Source organism: Tachypleus tridentatus, chromosome 6 (assembly GCF_004210375.1).
Source record: "Tachypleus tridentatus isolate NWPU-2018 chromosome 6, ASM421037v1, whole genome shotgun sequence".
NCBI classification, from domain to species: domain Eukaryota; kingdom Metazoa; phylum Arthropoda; class Merostomata; order Xiphosura; family Limulidae; genus Tachypleus; species Tachypleus tridentatus.
In genome coordinates, this window is record NC_134830.1 from 134,634,183 (window position 1) to 134,643,087 (window position 8,905).

Here is an 8,905-nt window from a genome sequence, read left to right on the forward strand (position 1 = left end):
ATATATGGAAAAGCCAGTGCATTTTTGTAACACTGCATTCCAACAATGTTTTTTATGTTATGTAACTTAGTAACAAATGTATAACCTAATATGTTGTTATTCTTAGTACTGAAAGTATAAAATGAAACTTACAGACAACAAAACTGGAAAAATGTTGGTTGATTTTTTAACTTGAAATCTCTATTGATTAAACTGGTTTGTTTTTTACTGAAAACACAGGTGGCTTAATAGAAAATAGTTTAATTCAGAAATTAAAAGTTGAATCTATATTTTTACTTTCAATTTTATGCACTAGGGTCCAGACTAGATTTTTACTCTATTCTTGATATACCAACACTCACTACACTTACACTGTTTTACTTCATACCCATTCCTCACAGACCCATTGCACCCCTGTCACCAAAACAATAATGGGCAGACAGTAATTGAGCTATTTTATCTGTATAAATGTACCTTGACTTTTATGACTCATCCTACTTCAAAAAATTGAGTGTGACATTCAATACATGCTGGCTTTTATATACATTAGATTTTAGCCTTTGTATAATATAGCATCAATGTCCAAGGTCATTCAACAAATGTAATGAAAAAACTGATATGATATTAATATAAATTACCAATGAATTATTTTTTTAAAAATGTTTACTTATCAACCAATTTTGATGACTGTTTAAGAAAGACAGGAAAGAAGTAATAAAATACACTTGACAAAACTAAAAAATGAGATGGTGATGGCAATACCAAAAATTAAAAAACAAGGTAGGAATGAACACACAAAACCATACAAATCACAATATCAGTAGCCAAATATTCACACAAATAACTTTTTGTCTACAACCAACTGGTCAGGTGGTTAGGGAACTAGACTCGCCATCTGCAGATTGCAGATTTGAATCCTTGTCACACCAAACACGATCGCTCTTTCAGTCATGGGGATGTTATTATGTGACAGCAAATCCCACTATTCATTGGTAAAAAACATTAGTCCAAGAGTTGTTAGTGGATGGTGATGATTAGTTACCTTCCATCTAGTCTTTCACTACTAAATTATGGCCAGCTGTCACAGATAGATCTTCTGTACATTTGCGTGAAATTAGGAAACAAAGAAACCAATGTATAAAGAGATTCATTTTTGTACTAAATGTGATTGCTTGATAAAATAAGTTTGTTACTTGACAATCCATATACAGAGTTCACACAAAGCCCTTATACATTAACAAGAGAGGGAGACTACATATTAAATCACCTATTTGTCTTGTAATTTGATAAACTAGCACTGAAAGGTATCTAAAAGTATTTTGTTGCTTGCTTTACATACCAGAAAAATATTGATCCTTTTAAGCTATATGGTAAATATTTGTTTCACAATATCATTTATCATAAATACTAGATGATGTACCCATACAAAGCACAGAAAGACTTAAAGGATTCTTGAGGGTAACATGTGAAGGAGGTCAGTTCAAATGCCAAATTTGTGACAATTCTGTCCAACAGTTCACCAGTTATAAAAGGACAGACACAAACAGAGATTCTTTCGAAACAATGGCTTAGAGTTTATTAATTGAGCCTATACACAAATCTGATATTTTACCAAATGCAATTTACCTTTAAGGAAGACGCATCTCTTGTTGCTTAAACCGTGTAATTCATAATTACTATAAAATGTTTTAAGGATAATTGAAGTATGCAACAAAAGAATAAAAACTTGAAGCTAATGTGCATTTTACATTATTTTGTATTTCAGATGTTTTAAAGGGTATCAGTAATCACATGCTATGATTCTTCAAACTGGGATAAAACCTTTGTTTGCTTAAATTAGTTTTATTTTGGGGCAAGGAGTAAATACATTGAATATTTATTATTGAAAGCAGTTCTTTTCATGAACTTCTGACAAGAAGCATCCCAGGAGCACAGTGGCATGTCTATGGCATTATAATACTAAACACCAGGTTTTGAAACTTCAAGTTAGCAGAGCACAGAGAGCCAATTGTATAGTTTTATGCTTAACTTCAAAGAAACTTAAAATTTTTTCTTTCTTACTAAAATGGTGCTTGAGGTTTTATGCTAAGCTCTTCCTCAGACTCTTATTACAAAAACGAAAATATAATTTATCACTAAAGTAAGAGTCTAGAAACTAAAAATCGAACAATACTTTATTTCACAGCTATATATTCAATAATCTAGCATAATATTTATATTATTTTTATTTTATTTTAGATATTATAACATGCTGTGCTATCTATTAGCCAAAAGGGTTTTTTCATTTTATAAACAAAAATTTATTTGAATACTATTGAACCTGTGGTTCTGTGGCCCACATTTACATGACCAATATTATGTAAATTGAATGACTGATTTTCTATTTTGTACTTTTTCAGTTTAATTTCTTTAACCAAGTTATAAACATTATTAGGAAACCTACTTATTTATGTGCTCTATTATAAATCAATGACAAACTTCTTTGTTTGTTGTGTTTTTGAATTTCTCACAAAACTAAACGAGGGCTATATTTGTTAGCTATCCCTAATTTAGCAGTGTAAGACTAGAGGGAAGGTAGTTAGTCATTACCGCCTACCACCAACCTTTGGGCTACTCTCTTATCAACAAATAGTGGGGTTGACTGTCATATTACAACACCCCCATGGCTGAAAGGATGAGCATTTTTGGTGCGATGGGAATTCGAATCCACAACCTTCAGATTACGAGTCGAGAGCCCTAACCGCCTAACCACCTTGTCATGCTGGGCTGCAAGCCAAATGGTAGGTATTCCCTTGTATTTCAGATTAAGGTTTCCATATCATTGGTCTGGAAGTGCTTTTTCATTTGCTAATAACACTCAAAAATTTGTCAAATTCACATCTATCTGCTATAAATAGCCAGCATCCTCTCATCTTATTGACTTAATTTTTATTGAAATATAGCCAAAGATTATGAAAAATGTGCAATACTTTAAACTTAGTTCATTTCAGAAGTTTCAAATCATGCACAACTATGAGAGACCACTATATGTGGTATAAGCTGAATGACTACTGACTTGCATTTAAAACCATGACTCATTTACATAACAATTAACTAAGGAAATTATAAAACTGGTTTTTAAATTATATGCGATATAAAAATTCTAATGATTTTTCTTTTTTGCAGGTTAATTAGGTATACTAGTATTATGTTCCAAAACATTTAATGCCCAAAAGACATATACAAAAACACAATGAAATGTTATTTTCAACCATCCATTATTTTTCTAAAATAAACAATTTTAATCTACTTCCTACAACTAAATTTTTAAAAACATCAGCAAATTCAGTGAAATACTTAAAGAACTTCTATGTTTATCTTGACATAAATCATACTTTGTAGCTGGTGGTAGTATTCATGTTTACACCCATGAAAATAGTCAATACTCATTTCAACACTTTTACTTTATTAGTTATTGTAAGGAGCTTCTCCTTATGACCAATGACTTTCTTGAAAGCACATTCAATTGCTTTTTTTCTGAATAAGAACCACAATAACAGCTTAATAAAACAAATATGAAGGACACTTCAACTAAAAGAACAAGATTGTAGCAAAGTAACACCAAACATACAAGATTGCCACTGGACAGGAGAGGAGAGTACCACAACTCGTGAGTGGCAAGAATGCCAACAACACAAGCATGCTTTAATATTAAGAGAATTTTCAACTTTAGAATTCTGAACTTCAGAGGTCAAGCTCAATTTATAATGCCGTTTAAGAACTACTCTGAATGTGTGGTACATTCAGGTAAAACCAAATTAATGTTAGAATTAAAATTATGGAAAACTTAGAAAAAGGAGAATACAGATCATTAAAAAATACATAAAAAAGATTTAAAGTGAAAATGCAAATGGAAAATATGTGATGAAACAAATAAGGTTTCAAGGTATTAACATTATTTTCTCAAGCTACACATCCTTGTGTTGATTTTACTAAATATTAAAGCTTTAAGAAACAGAGTTCAATAGGAATTTTTAGCTTAAGATGATGATGTAAGCACTATATCTCAAACCTTAAGATTGTTTGTTTAAATTTTTGCAATTGCATTTTCACATTAAGCTACTCCCTGGTCACACAGCGATATGCCTATGAACTTATAATACCAGAAACTGAGTTTTGATACCTGTGGTGAGCAGAGCACATATAGCTTATTGTATAGTTTAGTGCTTAACCACAAACAACAACACTAAGTCATTTATCCTGTTTCTATATGTTTCACAATCCCTATTCTCCCTTTATAAACTAAAGTTTATAAAGCTGTAAAACAGTATATAAAGATAGCCACATACTTTTTCAAGTTGTATAAGAGTTATCAATAGATGTTTAATGCAAATATAAGAAAATATGTCATAATTGCACATGTATATAAAAAAGCATTTTTGATGTTTCTTATAATTTGTATATTTCCCCTTCCTTCACCTCCTCTCTAGTCTGTAATAATGCTGGTCATGATTTTGTTGCAGCTGACCAGACTTCCTCTTCCTGACTCCCCAGTGGCATGTCTTGGGACTCACACTGTTAAAAACTGGGTTTCAATACCTGTTGTAGGCAGAGCACAGATAGCCCATTATGATACTCTGTGTTTAATTGCAAATAATAAATCAATCCTCTTCCAATATATTGCATCACCTTATGATTTTCTCCATTTCCCATCCCTTTTTGCAGTCATGTTGGTAGTTACACATGTAGCACTGATAAGAACTTTACAGCAAATATTCATTCTCTGTTACAATTAACTTAATAAATAACTAAGAATAAGCAAACTCTCTCAGTATAACTAGCCAAATGTTCTTTATTTATGGTTCCAATAACATTACTAAATCACTTACAGTATACTGATTCCACCATATTTTAACTGTGTTATTTGATGTCAGGAAAGATGGCAACAGCAACTTCTTTCTTGACTTTAACTTTTCAAATGAATTTCTATCTTCAAATACGTGTTTTTATACAGTCTTACTGGTATTATTATGATCTTCCAAACAGTGTACACAACTATGTGCAAAGTACATCTCACACATTTATTTTGTTTTGTCTTTGAACATTTCCTAATTCTCATTTGTTATAGATAACATCAATTAACTGGCAACCTTCTTACTTGTATCTTTAAACAAATTTTCAATATTGATACCACATAAGAACTTATTCTGTTCTTGGCAAGTTTGTGAGAAATAATTTAGACATTTCAAGTTGCTTTCTCCATGCTGTAGTGTTACCAGTCTATAGATAATGATTTAATTAATATTCTCTTTAATGTGACTTTCATGGTCTCAACAGCATCATTTATAGATAACATAAACATTTCTCAGCATAGTTCTCTTCTTGGTCAATCCTTAACACATAACAATTTCTATACCTTTGTGAACACATATTACACTTCTCCTTAGTGCCTATTTTCACTGAATTCTAGGAGCATTAAAAATACCTAGATATATCACAGATGTTTCATGTGATAAACCACGTGCTACTTGTATTTATTATAATTAAAACCCATTTACTATTTATTTGTCACTCTCACTATATGATCAATATTATGTAAATCAGCAGCATATTCTTCACAGCTAACAACACCAAACAACTTAATATCATCTGTACATTTAAGTAATTTATTGACTATTCCTTCATCTATGTCGTCGGTGTAAAAAAAAGCAAAGATCTGAAGACCTTGAGATACACCACTTGTGACATTAATCCCGTTTGACTGAGCTCCATTTGTAACAACATCCAGCTTTCTTCTATCTAACCAATTATTCCAACCAATAAGCTAATTCCTCATATTTTTCTTCTATCTAACCAATTATTCCAACCAATAAGCTAATTCCTCATATTTTTCTTCTATCTAACCAATTATTCCAACCAATAAGCTAATTCCTCATATTTTTCTTCTATCTAACCAATTATTCCAACCAATAAGCTAATTCCTCATATTTTTCTTCTATCTAGCCAATTATTCCAACCAATAAGCTAATTCCTCATTTCTATCTACCCAATTATTCCAACCAATAAGCTAATTCCTCATATCTATCTACCCAATTATTCCAACCAATAAGCTAATTCCTCATATCTATCTAGCCAATTATTCCAACCAATAAGCTAATTCCTCATATTTTTCTTCTATCTAACCAATTATTCCAACCAATAAGCTAATTCCTCATATTTTTTGAGACAATTTCTTTACAAGCCTTTCACATGACACCTCCTCAAATGCTTTTGGAAAATCCAGATACACAAAATCTGCACTCTTACTTCATCTTCATAAACAATAACATTTTTAAAGGATGTCCAAAAATTTACATGGTAAGATTTTCCCTCAGTGAAATCAAGTTAAGTATTCAATAAAATTCTAAATACTGTTAAATCACTTTGCAAAGTATCTTTTAACAAACGTTTTCTCTAGCTGATGTAACAGTGACTGATCTATAATTACTGGGACAATTTTTATCACTTAGTTAGAAAACAGGAGTTACCTTAGCTATCTTGTAATTTGGTACCTGCCCAATATTCAAAGAAAGACATTTTACAATAATCAGACATAAGCCTTCCTTTATCATCCCTGAAGGGTTCTACCCAATCCTAAAATTTTGTTTACCCTTAATGTATCTGAAGAAATCTTTACAGTTAGTTTTTCATTGTCAACCAACCTTTTCTCAAAGATGCATTTTCATGTCCCAATTTCCTGTTTCACTAACTTTCTTTATCTTGTATAATATTCTAAGTCTCCTATAATACCAATCAATGTAAATTTGCTAACATATGATGCTTTAATTCTATCTCTTATACTCTGTTGCGTGAACCTGGTATTTTACTTGTAGCTACTATTTTCTTTCTGTAAGAAATACATTTACTGTGCATATTTAAAAAAATACTTACATCTTCTCAGCGTCTTCAAATAACTCATCTGCCAAACTTACAGTAGACAATTTTCAAGGTGTGCAACAAGAATTTACTTTTTTAAATTTGTAACCAAAATATCATAATAATTCATTATTTCCATATGCAGCAAAACAACACTGAACCTAATAGAAAAAGGTTCATTTGCACCCAGATGTTCCCCAATTTCCATCCTCTTAATCATTTCTTAATTTGAAATTGAGAATATATCCAAAAATGGCAATGTTACTGGTAGATTCCTTTGCTAATTGGTGAAGAAAACCTTCATGAAAAGTTTTCAAAAACATTAAGTTCCTAACAGTTCAAATTTCAACACTCTACATCTATATATGCTTGACTTTAAATTACCCATAATTATAACTTCATTAACAGCTGAAATCTTAATCTCAGTGTAAAGTTTCTCACTAATTTCATCAGTATCAATTTATGGTCTGTAATATATTTAGACTAAGAAGCTTTTCCCTTTATATCCACTAATAGAAACCTAAATAGATTCAATCTCTTTCTATTGTATTTGATATATCTTAACTTCCATGAGATGACGCTCACATTCCACATGTAAAGACTCTCCTCCCAACCTCTTTAATATTCTGTCCACTTTAAATAGCTTGTAACCCAGAGATTTCTGTTATTAAAATCACACACATTTAACGATGTTTCAGTTGTTTCCATAACATAAAAATCCTCCATTCCTACCAGTGTACCAGCCACCAAATCCATATCTCAAACTTCTAGTATTACAACAGTAACAAGCCTACCCTAATAACTATTTCTATATTTATTTTTGTGCTAAACTTTTCTCAAACTCTTATTCTTTTAGCATTAAGCTTATCCTTGCCCCTCATGACTATCTGTTCCTTGTTTATAGCTTCCTTTACTGCCAAGTTAATCAAGGGACTCCTTTCAGTGAACTAATTCCACAAGACAAACCAATCTGTTCATTCTTACACACTAATGTAATCCTAGCATTTAATCCTGTTGATGTGCACTTTACACCTACACTTAACTCTGAAAACTATTCCCAATAAAATTAATTTATGGAATGTTTCTTTAAATGCCTTTATCAATTTCTTTCACAGCTTTTCTCTACACTTTCTGCAAATTGAGCGCCTCATAATGTCACCATATGTACAAAGCCATGTTCATTCCACCCCACTCCTACATCACTGATATATTTTTTTAATTAGCTTACACAAAATTTTGTGAAGGTTTACTCAACGATTTTCTACATTGCCAGAAAACCTAAAATATTTCCCCTAAACTAAACTAAAGAGCATTAAATGTCTTCAAATTTGAGGTCCAGGAATTTCATTTTAACGTAAGTTTTTTCCAATTTGCTTAAACACACTCAAATTGTATTGGTGACGAATAAGTGACTATTCGCACATTATTTTCTCATTCAGTGCTGCCCTCTTTATACAAATGTTTTTCCCATGGCCTACAATTCTTTTCATTACCTCCAACATATCAAATATAAAAATTCAACATACGGGGAAATTCGAACTCCTGATTCTTTGTTGATATCTATCCATTTTTTTTTCTTTTAATGTCTTGCAGGAAAACACTTATTAAAAAGGGAATAACATATATGTATTGATACCTGAATATTTTCTACGACTCTGATTAGACAGCTACTTAGTAGAATTCAACCAATAATGATTCTACTATAAGAGTATCTTAGCAACGTTAGTGTTAGGAAAAGAATTTCAAAAATTTAGTTAAGTACTAGGAAGGCTGACAAATATTGATATTTCATCTTATAAACAGAAAGTAAGATATTATGACAGAATTATCATTAAGAAGTATTTTTTTTGCTTAATTATATTTGTTGTCTAAACCCAAACTCAAATGTATGAAAAATCTATTTTATTTCTTTAAAATGTGAAAAATATATACTATTACAACCAGAAACGAAATAATAAGCAGTTAGTTCCTTGTACACCACTTGTTTCCAACCGAAAAACCCTCAGTCACTGCTTCTGTTAATTACGATTGG

General features: G+C 31.1%; 1 long non-coding RNA gene across 1 annotated transcript in view; it reads right to left on the bottom strand.

Annotated features, from left to right (window-relative positions):
* LOC143253731 (uncharacterized) overlaps positions 1-8,355 on the bottom strand; it is a 26,372-nt gene extending 18,017 nt beyond the window's left edge. The window contains exon 1 of the long non-coding RNA XR_013029828.1: positions 6,889-8,355. This is a non-coding gene — a long non-coding RNA (uncharacterized LOC143253731). The remainder of the gene's footprint in view (positions 1-6,888) is intronic.
* Between the last annotated feature and the right edge of the window lie 550 nt (positions 8,356-8,905).